At 42.2% G+C, this 18275-nt stretch overlaps 2 pseudogenes; both read right to left on the bottom strand.

The window, feature by feature from the left end:
- Positions 1 to 4382: 4382 nt before the first annotated feature.
- On the bottom strand, positions 4383 to 5866 carry LOC101562644 (annotated as a pseudogene).
- Positions 5867 to 17156: 11290 nt separating this feature from the next.
- Positions 17157 to 18050, bottom strand: LOC101574562 (annotated as a pseudogene).
- Between the last annotated feature and the right edge of the window lie 225 nt (positions 18051 to 18275).

Raw genomic sequence — 18275 nt, forward strand, 5'->3', positions numbered from 1 at the left:
GTGTGGTGGTGCTTACCTATAATCCCTGCACTAGGGAGGCTGAGGAAGAAGTTGCCACAAGTTTGAGGTCAGCCTGGGCCACTTAGTGAGTTCAAGACCAGCTTGAACAACCTAGTAAGATCCTTGTCTCAAAAAAAAAAAAAAAAAAAAAAAAAAAGCCAAATCAATCAATCAATAAATAAGCACACCAATTTGTTTGATGTAAAGTTAGTGTCTAATTATTTTTTATATAAAATGTAAAAGAAAAATCCAATAGCTGTGTAAATAGTAACTTCATCAGCTGTAAGTCAGGCATGTGGGGTGAGAATGGTCTAGTGCAGAATCAAAGGGAAGAATCCCAGGAGCCTTCACAGACTGCACACATGCAGGAAGCAGAGTGTGCTTCCTGGGACGTCCCAGAGCTTCTGGCTTGGGCAGCAGAGGGACTGTAATGCTTTGCACCAATGATGAGATCACATGGAGGGGGCTAGGCTCTGTCAAAGTGCTGCGGGCACTGCATTTGCAGGGTTAGCAAATAGCTGAGCATGAAACTCTGAGGCTGGGTGAGGGGGGCTGAAACTGGGGGGCTGGTGGGTATGTTCTCAGGGAAGGGTGCCTGCCCTGAGGAGAGCAGAAAGAGAAGAAAGAGAGGAGACTGGAGTCAGGACCACGGACACTGGGATGAGAGGCTTGGCCTGAGGGAGGAGGCAGAAAATGGTGGTCTGAGCTGCAGGAGGAAAACCAGGTCAGGGTTGTTGTGGCCCTGGTGGCCAATGTTTGCCCCTGCTTGGGAGAAAAGATGGAGCAAAGGTAGAGCAAAATGACTGGGAAAGAGGAGCAGAGGAGAAGGAAGAGAAAGATGAACAGGTTTGATTCCATACAATTTTTTTAAGTCACTCAGATAAGTTAAAGAAGAATGACAAATGATGAAATGAAAAGGTATCCCTAACAAAAAAAACTAAAGAAATATTAACATTATTCATTCATAGAACTGGATACTTTAAAAAAGAGTAGTAAGACAGCCAGTTTAAAAGAAAAGCAACAAGACAAAAATAGGTAGATTGTTTTAGTGAAGAAGAAAGAACCAATGGGAAATCAAAATGTAGTAGTACCTCTGGCCTGAAACTAAATGTCAAAGTATTCACTTAACAAATTAATTATGCATGAACCTAGACAGACAAACAAACTCTCAACACTGGTCTTCACATTCACCTGGATTCAATCATCTTTATTAATCAATTTGGCAATATACTACAAGAGCCTTAAAATGCATGTCTCACTTAGTGCCAAGGTTCCCGCTGGAAGGGACCCCAAAAAATAACCAGTGCATACACAGGGCTAGAGGTCAAGGAGGCCCTGGATGTTGTTACACAGAGCTGCAAAATTCATAACACCAACTGTATACAACCTTGAGGATGCAGCCAAGCAAAGTTTAGTATATAAATTAAATAAGGTATCAAGAAACTGTTTTTAAAAAGTGTAGGTTTTTTGATGTGGAGCACAAGCCTCTGATTTTTGCCAAAGTTACCACATTGTACAAAAGTGTGAGTCTACTTTTACTTTAAAAAAAATACATCTATGAAAGGGAAGTGTGTATGGAGTTTAAAATTACTAGTCACCATGAAAAATCAAATAAGCAATAACATAATCATGACAGGGGACCTTAACACCCTTTGTCACAGAAAGCTAGATCAACTAGACAAAAAAAAAAAAAAAAAAAAAAAAAAAAAAAAAAAAAAAAAGCAAAAAAGTAAAACTGATCCAAACTTGTAAACAAATAGACTCATTAGGCCTTTACAGAGTGTTCCCCTTACCAACATGAAAATTCACACTTTTCTCAGTTGCACCTAGGATATTCTCTAAATCAGACCATAGAATAGCCCATAGAACATGCATTAATAAGTGCCAAAACACTGAAATTACCCCATGTATATTATCTGACCACTGTGAAATGAAACTGGAAATTACTGAAAAATTTCAAAAATTCCATAAAAACAAGGAAACTAAATCACCCTCCTGAAAAACCAATGGGTCACAGATGAAACTAAAGAAGAAATTAAACAATATTTATAGTCAAACAAAAATGCAGATAAAATGTATTGGAACCTGTTGGGCTCTGTGAAAGCAATTTTTAGAGGGAAATTCCTAGTGGTGAACTCTCACATCAGAAAAACAGAACAAGTACAACAAGCAACCTAATGCTGGGCCTCAAGCTTCTAGGGAAAAAATAAAAGAACAAATCAAGCTCAAAGCCCAAAGGAGGGAGGAAGCTATAAACTATAAAGTTTAGAGCAGAAATTAGTGCAATGGAGACAAAGAAAACAATACAAAGAATTAATGAATTGAAGAGTTGGCTAGCTAAGTGTATCAAAAAAAGAAAGAAAGAAACCTAAAATTCATGCAATAAGGAATGAAAAAGGGAAATCACTACAGATCCCATAGAAATTCAGAAAATCATCAATATCTACTTCAAAAATTTTTTTCTCTCACAGGATAGAGAACAGGAAAGAAATGGACAGATTCCTATATACAAATAAACTACCAAACCTGAATCAAGAAGATATAAAAATTCTGACTAACCCAGTATCAGTCAATAAAATTGAAAATGTATTTAAAAACTTAACAACAAAGAAAAGCTCATGTCCTGATGGGTTCACAGCTGAATTCTACAAGAAATTTAGAGAAGATTTAACGCTAACTTTTCTCAAACTCTTCAGTGAAATTGAAAGGGAATTCTCCCTAACTCATTCCTAGAGGCCAGTACTACCCTGCTACCAAAACCAGAGAAAGATCCAACCAAGAAAGAAAACAACAGACCAAACTTATTAATGAGCATAGATGCAAAAATTCTCAGTGAGATACTAGCAAATGGAATACAGCAAATCATTGGGATTACACTCTATGACCAAGTGGGATTCATCCCAGAAATGCAGGAATGGTTCTGTATACACAAATCAATAAATGTAATATACTATATCAACAGAGATGAAGATGAAAATCACATGATCACCTCAATAAATGGAGGAAAAACTTTTCATAAAGTCCAACATCCATTCATGATAAAAAATACTCTACAGAAAATTGGAAAGCCATCTATGACAAACTAACAGCCAACATCATACTAAATGAACAAAATCTGAAAGCTTTGACTATTTATTTTTTATTGTTTTAGTATTACCATTTATTGGTGACAAACACTTAAGTTTTACTTACATTCCATGGGGAGAAAATGTTCTAGTATAAACAATGAGTGGGAGTGCACTTAACTTGCAGGGCTACTGTGCTGGTCGCCTGGGCCAGATCAGACCTCCAGGTACACGGCTGTGTGCAGTTGCACATCGAAAGCAGCACAGCTGCACGCAGAACAGTCATTCTTCTCAGCCTTACATGGAGATGTCATTACTAGCATCAAGCACTCAAGGAAAGTCCACATGCAGGCTTGGACACACTGCACGGAGATCACTTCCTGCATGTAGTGTAGTGAGTACTACATCCCTAGGAGCTGTATGTATAGACACAATTTTTTAATAATCTTTAAAACAGAATCAAAGTTCATTTTATTCCTGTTGCATTAACAAAAATACAAATAAAATAGAAAAGGACCAAATAATCAGCTAAAGTTTAAAATTCCTAAATTGTCCAATTTATACAACTGTGGGAGACTTTGCCAAAGTTTCTGAGAAGTCCAGGACTTTTGCTGGACCAGAAGGCATGCAATTTGAATCAATGAAATAGTCCAATAAAATAAAAATGTATAACCATGTACACATAGATATGATCTTTGCTGATTAGATTACTGATAAAGTCAGTCTCAGACAAGTTTCTAAACTGTGTATATAACTAGATACAATAGAGAAATTCCCAAATGAAAATTTTATATAGTGTCATATCAATCAAAAGAAAATAATGAAACTCAGAATAGGCATCCCTGGTGGAAGAGAAAGCAGTGGTTATGGAGTGGGCACTGCGTGAGATGGGGCAGAGCATGCTAGGAAGATTAGGTTACACTGAGTAGGAAGCATCTGATTCTCTGGTGGTTTTAGTTCTGGGGTCGATCAAAAGCCTCTTTCTGGTATGGCTATCCAGAGTTGTCCCAAAGTATGAGTGAGCCAGTTTTCTTTCTGCTTCTTCCTTCACACAAAAGAGGGAAAAATGGACAAAGCACTGAAGGCCCTGGGCATAGGCTGCTGATTTCCTGGATGAGCTGCTGAGCAGCTCCTCCTTCCCCTCAGTGACAACTTCTGTGCAAGGGTCAAGGCCAGCAGAACTGCTTGGCCACAACGCCCAGTGTGTCCCTGGCATACCACATTCTTACCCACCATGTCTCTTAGCCCACTGGAGGTATCAGAAATTCCAATTTTTTCAAAGCAGTTTCAGTATTTTCAGTAATATGTCGGATTTTATAATGGTTCATGGCCAGAAAAAGCTCAGCACTTCCCACACACAGACACTGGTCTGTTTCCTGTTCTTGGCATCTCTGTGCTTTGTTGGTTCAACTCTGATAGCAATTTTAAAATATTCAGCGCAGCCATGTCATGGCAGGAGTCCTCCACATCCTTGCTAACGCCATGGCTGATCAGAGGTGACTGAGAGGAACAATTTATAAGAGATACAAACTCATTTTTGGTTTTTTGTGGGAAGTCTGTGTATTTGACCTGGAATCCTGGACTATGGAAAGATGGTCCAGCTGCTCAGAAAGTCTTGTGAGAGGTCCAGGGGTACATGGCCCGAAGAAATGTTACTCTTTAAAATGGTCTTGGCTGTGGGCAAAGTGCCCTCAAACAACAATTCTCAGGCTATCATGGCAGTTACTGTAGCCTTAGGAGGATTTGGAGCCACTCTGGAGAAGTCTTCGGTATAATGCCCTTGACTGATTCCTATGGCCTGGGCAACCTCATGCACAATGGGAGGAGTTCCAGCAGGCAGCTCCGGATGACTAAGATAAGGCATCCTAATTTCATCCTCCTTATGACTAGTCCCATTTTCATCCCCAGAAACAGCTTCAAAAAAAGTTACTTTTCTTCCATCCCTAGTTTCTGAACTGGTGTCTTCTCTGACTTGAGTGCTGGTTTGGCAGGCAGAGCCTGAGTAACTTTGAAACCCAGGATCTCCAGCATGCTTTCAGCTGCATTGCGCTTGGCCACCTTCTTGTTGGTGCCTGTTCCTTCTGCGGTATGGCTTCCGACCTTCACCTGCATCATGAACTCCCTGTGGCAGGGGAGGCCTCCTTCTGTGAGGAGAATGCACTCTGGTTTCTACTCCTTTTTGGCCTGCTGGATTTGGGCCAGTCTGCTAATTGGAGTCATTGCCTGGCCATATTCTGGGCTTGTCTATAACTTGTAAGTTTGGTTTTCTTTTTATTCTTGGCTTCACTCGCTCAGTGGCTGGCAGAGGTGGTAGCTTTTTCAACTCCTCTAGCACAGCTATAGCAGAATTCTTCTTGGAAATCTTCTTGCTCTTCCCTTCCTCTTCCCCTGCAAACTCCCCAACTGAAACCCTGGTCACAAAGCTCTTCATGTGGGGTGGGCCACTCTCCCGGGCCACCTGGGTCAGAGGGAAAGACTCGAAATTCACAGGCAAATTCCACGTAAGTGCAATCTCAAATACTTACTTATTTCAGACTTATTAAGATTTTCTTCTGATTCTCTTCCATTCATCTCCAGCCTCTAAGACGGGGGCTCATCTTGCAGGATCCACAAAGATTTAGCAGTGGTATCGTGTTTCGTTTCGCAGTCTGTCTCATTTTTCTTTTCCCATTAAATTGCTGTCCTCAAACAGGAAGTTCAACTGGGAATGGGCAAAAATATCTTGGTGGGTAAGCCCCTCCTCACATGCTGTAGTTATAGGTGGACTGCATCTGAGGGTAAGGCTCAACAAACTTATACATTGTTTTTTCCCAAGTTCCATGCACAGCACATTCAGCTCAATGGTATAAGTTATGTTTTGTTAAAGAGAGAGGTGTTCCAGAAACAATGTTGCTTTCACTCAATTGTGAGAGGTTATATAGTGAGGAAACTCCTGGCTGCTGCTCCAAGCTGTCCCCCAGCCAACAGTCCTGGGCAGCGGTGGTGGCAAGGATGGAAAGAAGAAGGAAGAAGGCAGAGGAGGAAGGGACAGAGGGAGGGAGCTTCGACATCAAAATGAGGAACAAAATAAACACAACTCTTATTTAATATGGTACTTGAGACATTAGCCAGAGCAATTAGACAATAGAGAGAAATAAAATGATTATGGATAGGAAAAAAGTTGAATAATCATTATTTGCAGATGTCATGATACTTTACATAGAAGACCCCAGAAACTCCACCAAAAGACTTCTACATTTAATAAGAAAACTCAGTAACATATCAGGATACAAATTCAACACTTAGAAATCAATAGCATTCCTGTATACAAACTGAGAGGTGAAATTTGCTAAGAGAGAAATTAGGGAAAACATATCCTTCTCAATAGCATCCAAGAAAATGAAATACTTAGGAATAAGTGTAATGAAGGAAGTGAAAGATCTATACAATGAAAATTACACTATTCTGAAAAACGAAATCAAAGAAGATTTCAGCAAATTGAAAGAAATTTCTTGCTCATGGATAGGAGAGCCAACACTGTGAAAATGGTCATACTCTCAAACTTGTTATACACACTTCATGCAGTCCTGCATTAGAATATTTTGCAAATCTAATGAAAACATTCCTAAAATTCATCTGGAATGGGAACAGACCTAGAATAGCGAAAGCAATACTGGGCAAAAAAGGCAAGGCAGGAAGCATCAAGCATCACAGTCCCTGACTTGAAATCATATTACAAACATATTGTGACAAAATCAACATGATACTGGGGAAAAAAAGACTAAGCTAAACCAAGCCAACCCAGAACAAAATGAAACAAAAACAGATCTGAGGATCAATGGAACAGATTAGAAAATTCAGACATAATTACAAGTACACCCAACTACCCTACCTTTGACAAAGGGATCCAACATTGAAGACTAAAACTAGACCCATTTCTATCACCTTGCACTAAAGTGCAAATGGATCAGAGATGTAAATATTTAAACAGAAACACTTAATTTATTGGAAAATAAAGTAGGTAGAAACCTTGAATACATAAGGTTAGACAGAGAGTTCATGAACAAAACTCAAACCACATAGAAAATACTTCAAAGGATCAACAACTGTGATTGTACCTTATTGAACAGATTTTGCACATCAAAATATATCACCAACAGAATAAAAACAAAATCCACAAATTGAGAAAAAAATTAGCTAATTGTTCCTCAGACAAAGGACTTCTATCTAGAGCATATAAAGAATTTAAAAATCAGGCCCCCAAAATTCAAAGACACAACCCCAAAATGGGCATCTGAGATGAGGAAGTACAAATATCAAGTAAATATATGAAAAAATGTTCAATACTATTGGTTAGTCAAGAAATGCAAATTAATGTAACGCTGAGATCCCATCTTACCCCAGGAAGAATGGCTATCATCAAGAAATAAACAAATAACAAATACTGTATGGAGAGTGGGGAAAAGGAGCTCTTCTCCACTGTTGGTGGGAGTATAGACTGGTTCAACCACTGTGGAAATCAGTGTGGAGATTCCTCTAAAATCTAGGATTAGAGGTCCCATTTTACACAGCTATTCGCCTCCTGGGTACTTTTCTAGAAGAACTGAAAGCATCATACTCAGCAATATATGTGTGCCACATTTATAGCAGCATAATTTGTCATAGTTAAATCTTGGAAATAACTCAAATGCCCATCAACTGAGGAATGGATACAAAAACATGTTATTTTTGTACAGTGTAGTATACTACACTTAGCTATAAAGAAAGATAAACTCCAGGCTTTTATACATAAATTGATGCAAGTAGAGGCCATACTCCTTAGTGAAATAAGTCAGAATCACATGTGCAAACATTATATTGTCTCCCTAGTGTGAGAAACTGAGAGTAAATCAATTCCAAAATGTATAATTGTTATATGTGAAAAGGAAAGAGACTACTCCAAAGGAATGAACAACTGGGATGGGGGAAAGGAGAAAGGAAAAAAAAAAGGAAATGGAAAAAATATATATATTTACACAATAACAAAGATAGTTGTACTATTAATTTCTAACAGTTTATTGAAAGGAACAGTTAAAGCTTAATTGTTTGATCAATTTTGCAAGCCTATATGTGGTGATCTGAGCAACTATTTTGAAGATAACAATATGCAACATAACAACCATTGTTAAAAATGACTAATCACCTCCTAGGTGTAGGATTACATGTGATTTTATTACCTTCCTTACATTTTCCTGTGTGTGTCTAATGTGTTAAAATTAATGCAAAAGAAAAAAATGAGTGATATATTTTTTTCAAAAAGCAATTCCAGTGAATGGATGAAGTGCAGGGGATGGCTTCTGAGGAGGGACTCAGACAGGAGGAGAGGTATGAGTAGAGCTGGGGCTCTGAAGTAATTCCTGGAGCAACATCTAAGATGGAGCACAGGCATAGGTTAGGAGCACAGTGGAGATCTGGCTTTGAAAAGGAAGAGGATGATTCTTCTAAATAGTAGGGGAGATGTGAGAGCTGCAGACATGGGGATTTGGTGGGAGGGGAGGAAGAAGGCCAAAGGGCTCAGGGCTGGGTTGCTGGATCATAGAGCAGTGGCAGCCAGGGCAATGTGGATGTGGGCTGTGGAACAGATGACCTTGACAATGGTTGTCTGGTGTAGCCGCTGCATCAAATGTGTTCTCATCTACAGACTCAGCAGCCCAGGGATGGAAATGAAGACTGAATGGAAGCAAGACTGGGATTTTAGGGTTTGGGGGTGATGGGAACAGGGCTGAGATCTCAAAGGCAGACTCTGAGTCCCAGGATGTTACTGCTGCTAGGGGGCACATTGACGCAGGAGGGGGCCACCCTCAGAAGCCTAGCAGTTCCATGGGGCAGACAGGCACCCATTAACCAGGATAATTTTGTGTGGTGTTCTTGGGTGTGTTGTACTTCCAACAGTCTTCATGAAACCTGAAATATGGGCCAGGCTTTGTTACCATGAAACTATATGGGGCCGCATACCTGTGAGCTGTTATGTATCTCGCATTGCCAGCAATTAGGACATGCACTAAGCAGATCTGACTTCCTAGGACATCTCACTTGTCAAGGGGGTTCACGTCACCAGCAATTGTTGCTGTTGTATACTAGGGACTACAGATTCAAGTGCCTTTCATGCTCTTACTGATCCAGAAGGCAGTGATGGGGGTGGGGTAGGCAAGAGGGAATAGTAAGACCTGAGGTCAATCAGAAAGTGATGGATGCTCTGCCTAAAGGCAACAGAATAAAACCATTTAAGACACTGGGCCTGCATACCTCACCTGTCACAACCAGGCTATTTCTGGCTGACATGCTAGGCTTCGCTCATTGAGCTGTCCCTGGACTCCTGCCACCATGGGCTAGTTTCCATTCTTCTCAAGCCACTTTGAGCCTGTCTTGGTGGGCAAAATTGCCCCTTTTGCCTCTTGAAGTAAATGTGTCACAGAAGTCACACACTGGGCAGAGTCTGAGAGACCTGCTCAGTTCCTACTACTTCAGTGATGAATTAAAGGGTGTGATTTTGTGCTCCAGAGGACATTTGACAATATGTGAAGATGTTTATGGCTGACACAAAGCAGTACAAACTGGTTGCTGCTGGCATCTACTAGGTTGAGGCCAGCCATGATGCCAAACATCTTGCAATTCAGGAGACAGTGTCCCATATCAAGGATTTGTACACCCAAGAGTGTCAACTCCCCCAGGATGGGCAGCCAGGGACCAAGAGTGACAGCACTAGCTCTACATGGCTCACACTCATGAATGGCAGTCACTAAAGGAGCAGCTGCCCACTGGTGTCAGGCTGTAGAGATGGTAGGCAGCCTGAAGAATTCTCTTAAGCTCTTTTTCTTACCACAAATCCCTGGGGGTATGCTAGGGTGGTGACTACAGATGACCATCTAGTGTATAAGACAAGAAGCAGGAGCCATGGAAAAAGGAAATCACACACTTATGAGCATAAGCAGGATGGTTTTTAGTGCCAGGCACTGTGTCTGACTTAGGGAAAGGAAAGTTAAATAAAACAAAGTCAATGGTCTTCAAAAGCTCTCACCTGGAGGAGAAAGTACATGCATGATTGCACAATTAGGATTCCAATGGATTAAGGACAATTCATAGATCTTATAAGCATCATTGGAGGAGAGGAAAGTCCCTAGTCCTGTGGGTGGGTGAGGATGAGGGGAGTTTGTGCAGAATCTTTGATAGATTTTTTATAGTTACGTATTAAGTAAAACTCCTTTCTAACTTTCACACTGTACGGGTGAAAAGCTTCATTCATTTATTCTAAAAACACTATTTAAAACTGAACATCTACTGAACCCACATACTTTCTACATGTAGAGCACCAAACTAATCAAAGAAACTAAAGATGTCCCTTCTCATTTAGCCTAACTTCCAATGGAAGAAGAGGGAAGAAACCTGGACAGTGCTGACAGATAATCACATGGTGTTGTCAGTGGCAGGGGACCTGAAGGGAAGAAGGACTCACCATATGGGGCATGGGGAGAGAGCACTCCAATCTGAGGAGCCAGCAAGCAGAGAGTCTGGGGGCAGGAGTAGATCACATCCTGGAGGGAAGAAAAGCCAGCATAGCATGTGAGATGCCTGGTGGTGGTTGATATGAGATGCCATAGACTGAGGGGACCATGCTAAAGAGTGTGGGTTTTATTCTAAGTGCAGTGGGAAACCATTGAAAGATTTCAGTCAGAGAATTAATCTTACTGGTGTTTCTAATAAGCACTAGGAAGGCCCTGTGTAGAAAAGAAGCCAGGAAAGAGCAAAAGGTCCCACAGGTGTGGCTCAGAAGTGAGATGAGGGGCCATAGGAATAGGCAAAGTGCTGGACTACACTGGGTAGGATTAGTCAACCTTGAGGACCGTAACTTCAAGTTTAAGCAATAGATTTATGAAGATGAAAGTTTATTTCCATTTCAGAATTCCAGGAATGCAATCCAGTGCTAGGAGGGCACCTGCCAGATTTTCTACCATGTCCCACCATGAATTACTTTCATTCTGAAGTAACCTCATTGTAAATGATGGCTCCATTAGCTCCAGCCATAAAATCTGCATTCCAATTAGAAGCAGAGGATAAGCAGAGGAAATGTATTCATCTTCCCTTGGGCTTTTTGTTGGCTGTTGGCTGGCTGCAAAAAGGTAGGGAAATACCAATTTTTTTGTACCCAGCTAAAATTCCTGGGTAGGTTCTGTGCTGAGTAGGGAGAAATGGCTAAATGTTGGGGGCTAGTAAGTATGTGAATGAAATTAAAATGGGTGTTAGCTTTTGTATCACTCAGGGATTTACTAGAGGAAAAGATATAACATAAGATGTACAAATGTATAAGAAAATACACTATTGGCTTATGATGGCCAGTCACAGAGTCAGATGAAAAAGTGTGCAGAGGGCATCTGCATACTGCAGACTGAAGGATTCAGTCCAAGGTCTGGAGCTCTCTGCCATGTTCTGTACAAGTCCATATGAGAAGGCTGATTGGTCTACAATGAAAAGCTGTATCGGGGGCCGATGGGTCGGCGATGGATGTGATGAATCTACGTGGGAAGGCTGAAGGATCCAAGGCAGAAGTCGAAGACTCTGCTAGAAGCCGGAAGACAATGTCTAAGCTGATTGCAAAGGCTAGCGCTCCTCCCAGAAAATGGAGCCCTCCACCCTTTCGCTCAGTTCCCTTTTATATCCTGTAAGTAATGAGTTACTCTAGGGTAAGACTTCCATACCCTAGGGTGTGGAATTACTGAACCAATTTAGTTAAGCTTTTAACTTCTCAAATTGACACAACTGATCAGGCAGTTGCTTAGTTGTAAACTCCACAGGACTCACTACTAGTTTTAAATAGAGTTTAAATTGTAAAAAGTGCTCAGTATGAAGTCAAAATGTGTTTTTAGGGCATGTGAAAATAATTAAGATCAGATAATCCAGATAAGATATCCATATATTTTGTATTTTCTCAGGAGAGAATAAATTTTTTATGGAAAAAACATGGTGATCTATGTATCATGATAGCTATAGGGGTAGCAAGACTTGATCCTAGGGTCACAATATGCTATTAATCTGTGTTATCAAAGAAGGAGGCTTCCAGTCTAACCTTGTGACCAAGGCCATGTCCAAATGTGGAAGCTAGTGTCACTCTGTTGAATGACTTAGGAAAAGTCATCAAGACCTCCAGTTATTCTTTGTATGACCCCTGTATGCAGGTTTCATAAGGATGGTTCACAGTACTTCAGCTTATGAATGGACACAGTCAGCATGTCTGTTCTGAGCATTCCACACCACCTTTCTCTTTTCTTCTGTAGTATTTAAAGAGAAGAGCTGCTGGAGAGCTACACTTAACTTAAACCTTCCTGTAGTAGTTGAGAAGGTACTATGCCCACTCTGGCCCTGCCCTGCCCAGCTCTACCGCACCCTGCCCTGCCCCACCCTGCCCCGCCTCCCTTCCCCTCCCCTCTTTTCTCCTTCCCTCCATCTTCCCTCCCCTCCATCCTCTTCTTTTCCTCCTCTCTCCCTTCCCTCACCCTTCCTTTCTCCTTTCCTTTTTGCTCCTCTCAGTAGAGTTCTGACATAGCTGTAGGCACCTCTCTTTCTTAGCATCATCTAAGTGTGGTTGTATCCTAGCTTCCTTAATAGCTCTAGAGAAAGGATAGTTCAGGAATGTTGGTCACCACAGCAGGAGCTGGTCCTCTTGAGGCAGAGAAGCACACTCAGGAAGAGAGTATGGTGAGAACAGGAAGTGACAGGTTGTGCCTCTGGTCACAATGCAGGCAGCTGCGTCAAGCCCATTTCTAGTCCATTCTTTTAGGACTCTGTTGAGTTTGAGATGAAGGGAGTGACACAAGGAACATACATTCTGAGGTGTGCAAACCTGGTATCTTCTTTGGGGACATGAAAACAATCCAATTTTCCTTGCACATTCTCTTAAAAGATAATCATGCCACAACTTACCACTTGGCAATGAATTCTGGTATTGTTGTTTTATATTCCTGAAACAATGAGTGAACTTTTTAAAATGAGCACAGCCAGCCCCACATTAAAAATTATATTTAGGGCTGGGGAGATGGCTCAGTAGAATAAGCACTTGCCTGGCAAGTGCAAGGGCCTGAGTTCAATCCCTGGTTCTGAAAAAAAAAAAAATTAGATATCCCAATAGCAAAGTAGAAGAACTTGTGACACTCTTCCCCTTGAAGGACAAAATTGAAAACCTAACTATAAATGGTGGCACAGTTCACCCAGTAGCCCAGTGACATAGAAATGTGTTCTAGTGCTTGTCATAGGGTGGGGCACTGAGTCTCAGTTCTCCAGAGTTATCACAGACAGAAACAAGACACATTTATTTTCATTGTTTGTGCAAAAACCCTAATGAGAAAAATTCTCCAGGAGATGGAAAATGCCGTATGCTGGTCCAAACACCCAGTAGTTTCTACACACCTCAAGGGAATATATGTTTTACAAAAGAGATGAATATTATCTCACAATCTGCCACAACACCTAATATCTATCACATTTCAAAATGAATATAATTATGACATAAATCTTAGCATTGGCAATTTTCCTCTCTCTCTGGAAATGTTTTTTAATTGAAAGCATTTTAAGATATGAAAGAAAATGTAGCAGTTATTTTTGTTAGATACTTTAAGTGTGTTTGGTTACTTGGGAATAAAATAGCTGTTACTTCAAAGGAAAATACAATATTTTAGGATGAAGGAGACAACTGTATCTGGCAGAGGGATGACCTGGAGCCACAGGTACTAGAATTTACAGAAAGAATGAAGGACAACAGTCTTCAGGAGATGCCATGTGCAGTTTTGCAAGTCCAAGGGACTTTCTCTGATAATTTTGAGAACAAAACAACATACAGAAAATCTGCATAAGTGTGCTTTTTAGTTGTATTATTATAGCCACAGAGCAGTACAAAATCTTGAAAGGAGCACTAATAAAATAAGCCACATTACTGGCCATTAACTTCCCGTATAAGAACGTATCTTTCTGATAAAGATTTAGCTTATTTCGTGATAAAATTGTCCTGTGAACACAGGATTACCTAGTGTATGGTGGGAAAATTCAGTTCTTACCAAATTGGAACATTGTAATTTTATTTCAAATAGATCTTTGAAAATTGCAAATTATTTAACTTATAAAAATACAGACATCTTCTTGGTATCATTTCTTTTTTCTTTTCTACATGGAGATAACATTCAGAATGTACAAGGCACCATCTCTAAGTGACAACTTAAATTGAAGGTAACAAAATGAGCATACAGTTTAACCTGTTCCTGCGTTGTTAGCAGATGTCTTAGTTATTTTTCTTGTTGCTGAGACAAAACACCCTACTCCCTAAGTTACAGTCGGAAAGGTTTCTTTCAGCTCACAGTTCACAGAGGCTTCAGTCCACGCCAGGCGGGCTCCAAAGCAGGTGGCATGCAGAGGTGGACAGTTCAGAACATGAGAGGGCAGGCAGAAGGCAGCAAAACAGAGAAGTAGCAGCTTCTTTCTGTCCCCTACATTCCATCCAGGCCACCCACCCTTTGGACTGGCGGCACTCACACCCAGGGTGGAGAGTCCCACTGTTGACACCCAGAATTATGCTTAACCAATCAGTGGACTAACTTAGTAGCCTCACACCCTTACTTCCAGCATCACATTCCCTAGAACCCCATAGCTCTAAAAGCCCCACTGCTGAATGCTTGAGGGCTTGCTGACAGACCCTCTAGGTTCAAGTCAAAGTACCACTGTGAATTCTTTGCTCTCCCCCACTTTATAAACAATCAACCTATTTTATATTTGGACAGGCTGAAACTATTTTGATTCATAATATCTGTGCCTTTGTCTCTGTGAAGATTTTAAAGTCCACATTTAAATGTAAAAGAAGAGGAAAGGGCAGAGTAGAGCTGGAGGGGGTGCTGTCATTTGTGGGGACACAGTAACCCCCAGTCTGTGATGTGGCACTTCATGTTCCAGCTGCAGAGGTAGACAGTGGGGTGGAGGACATACTTGAAACACGATTTCTCTTCCTTATTTTTTCCTTTCTTTTTGACCAAACAGTTTTCATTGATTCTTGACAATACAAATACTTTCAAAGGAGTAATCTGAGAATTTGGGCCCAAATATAATTATGAAAACCCTAGAACATTTGTATGAAATTCAGACTGAGAGTTGCCTTCAACCAAAGCTGGGTAGAAATTCCAGCTTATCAGTTTGGACTGCCAAAATTGACTAGCAGCTCTGGTACATTTTTTAGTTTTATGTCTCTAAATTTTTCTTAGCTATAACAGTGAAATGATAAAAATCTACTTTTCAAAAAATTTTGGAGATTAAGTGAAAGAGTATGTAATGTACTAGAAACTGTGTAGGCAAGATTATTTTTTGAACTCAATAAAAATAATTCAAAATTAAAGCTGGTCTACAAAATAATTTATCACAAATCAAAATTTAATACTACAATAGCCATTTAAAAATATTTATTTAATTATTCATGTATTTGGTATAGGGTCTTGCTACGCAACTCAGACTGTAGTGATCCTCCTGTCTCAGCTTCCTCAATGCTGGGATTGCCGGCACACGCCAACATGTGCCATTTCAGGCCTGCACAGCATGTGGGGCTGGGGATAGAATTCAGGACAGTAGCCAGTTTTGATAGACAGTAAAAAAAACTTAAACTTGGGGGCCTGGCCCTAGCTCAGTTCTTTAAGTGGCTGCTGCCACAAAGCTGTCAGCCTCAGGTTGCTGTAGTTGGATCCCCACAACTCCACTCAGCTAAACCTGCCCTGAAGGCGTTTGGAGAAAAAAAAAATCCTTATGGGGCAGGGTAGATGGCTCAGTGGAATAAGCGCTTCCCTGGCAAGTTCAAGGGCCTGAGTTCAATTCCCGGTTCCACAAAAACAAAACAAAACAAAACAAAACAAAAAAACCCCTTAAACTTCAGAAATTTAAATTGAAAAATCTAAAATATGATAAATGTAAAAAGTACATCTTTCAGTGTACAAAAATGGAAAATAAAACCATGTTATTCAAAAAGCATACATTGGCAAAAGTAAATACTAAAACCCCGCAACATTGATGGGGCGCACTGGCGAGGGATCAGCATTTCTACACTTTGATAGTGGGGTGTGAACTGATGCCCACTCCAGGGTACCATGCCAGGTGCCATAAAACTGGCAGGAAGAGACCTTTTTTCTTCTTTTGGAATTTACAATACAGGAAAAAGCACACACTAGAAAAAGCTACACATGAAAATTTAGGCATGACTTAGGTATACAGCCCATACATCTCGCGAGCCCAGCTGGTGTCCTTGCATCCAGTACTGCAGCGTTTTATGAGATTTTCTACTAAGTCACCAGCATGGCGTGCCTGCACTGTGAACCCTTTCCCATCACGGCCGGGTAGTACTTGTGCTTGGATGTCCCACTCGTCCTCGGTACTGAAGGCCTGTGTACTTCTGCTCTTAGCAGGTTCGGTTCTGCCTTTACTCGTGGATACCCGCATGCTGACCTGAGTGCCAGGTAAGATTGCCACTCTTCCAGTCCTCTTATTGAATTCTTTTTACTTCTTCTTTTTCTTCCTTTAGGTCTAGGTGCTGTTTATTGACAGCGAGGCTGACACACATTTACTTTCTTCCCATGATTGATTCCTTGGGGCCCCGGGGAAACGGGGCCGGAAGTCTCCAGCAGCACGTACCTGGGCCCCGGCTCCTCTCGCCTCACTATCCAGGTCCATCCTAGTTCTAGGACTCCAGAGGGACAGCGAAGCGAGGCCCACCCACCTCCGCAGGGGCAGATTCTAGCGCATCTACGGTGCCCGTTACAGTGAGCTGCCGCCTTCCCCTGGTCCTTGAATGGTCACTAAAGGACAGGGAGGCGGTGCCGGGCTCCCGGGAAGGCCAGCAGCGCGCCCCCAGTCCTTGCCACACTGCCCCGCCTTTGTCCTGCCCACTGCCAGTGCCCAGGCTGGGGTCCCCGCAGGCCAGAGCCCCTCTTTGGAGCCATGTGACAGCTTCTGATAGGGAGGTGAATAAAAAATGCATGGGTACGGGAAGAATGAAAGAGCTCCGTTGGAGAATCAGAGGGCGGAAGTGATTTTGCTTTTATTTCTGTCACTCTAGCTCAATCATGAAATGTCACAGTGATTCATTTCTGGGATGGAATGGAAGAAGGCATTCGGGGCGCAGCCTGCGAGGGGTGCAGGGCGGGCTCCCTGCGGCAGCTGCAGGAGGACTGACTGCCCCGCCGGTGGGTAGGTGACTTTCGCGAGTGAGACAGCTGGTACGCGATGTCCTCGGTGGCTTCCAGCTTCCGCAGCTCATCAGGCCATCGCCCCAGTGGCCAGTGAGTTGGCGATCACCTCGGCCGCCTTGGAGTCGCCCTCTGCGGAGATGCCAGCCGCCTTCTGATGCTGCTCGGTCCTTTTCACCACGACTCTGGCCCTCTCCGCTTCCTGCTGAGCCACCTGTTTGGTTCCACGGCTTCTGTGAACTCCTTCCCGAAGGTCAGTTGCGTCAAGGACGAGTCATCCAGGATGAGGCCGAAGGTGGCTGCTCGCTCCGTGAGGTCGTCGCTCACGTGCCTGGAGGCCAGCTCTCTCTGGGTGATCAGCTCACCGGCGTCGACGAGCCCCCGTGGACTTGAGGGTCTCGGTGGTGATAGATGGCAGCACGGCTCCTCGTAATCCTCCCCGATGCTGGTGAAGATGCGGGCAGCTGGCTGGCGACGGGCCGGAAGAGGATGCGCAGGGTGATGTTGACGTTCTGCAAATCTTTGCTGCCAGGGATGACAGGCACGTTACCGGGTCCAAAGCGGCAGTCAAAGATCTTTGGTTTCTGTATCCACAGGATGAGAAAGTGAGTGTCTTCGCCTCCCATGACGTCCTGCACTCCACGGAATCAGTCAAAGATGACGGCTCTGTGCTCAGCGTCCACATGTACAAGGCAGAGTTCTCCACACCTCCTGACACAGCTAAGGCCAGGCCAAACTTGCTGATGGATTCAAATTCTTTCGCAGCCATGTTTCCTTCTGCGGGCCCCACTCACGTCTGCTCCCACTCTGACCTCCACATGAATTCCCCCACTTATTCTTTGAATTAGAATTTTCTCAACTTCCAAACACCTCTTCCAAGGTCTCTGTCTTTGTCGTCATTGTCTTCTTCTTCTTCTTCTTCTTCTTCTTCTTCTTCTTCTTCTTCTTCTTCTTCTTCTTCTTCTTCTTCTTCTTCTTCTTCTTCTCCTCCTCC

The sequence above is a fragment of the Octodon degus genome, unplaced genomic scaffold (genome assembly GCF_000260255.1).
Source record: "Octodon degus isolate 3935 unplaced genomic scaffold, OctDeg1.0 scaffold00120, whole genome shotgun sequence".
NCBI lineage: Eukaryota > Metazoa > Chordata > Mammalia > Rodentia > Octodontidae > Octodon > Octodon degus.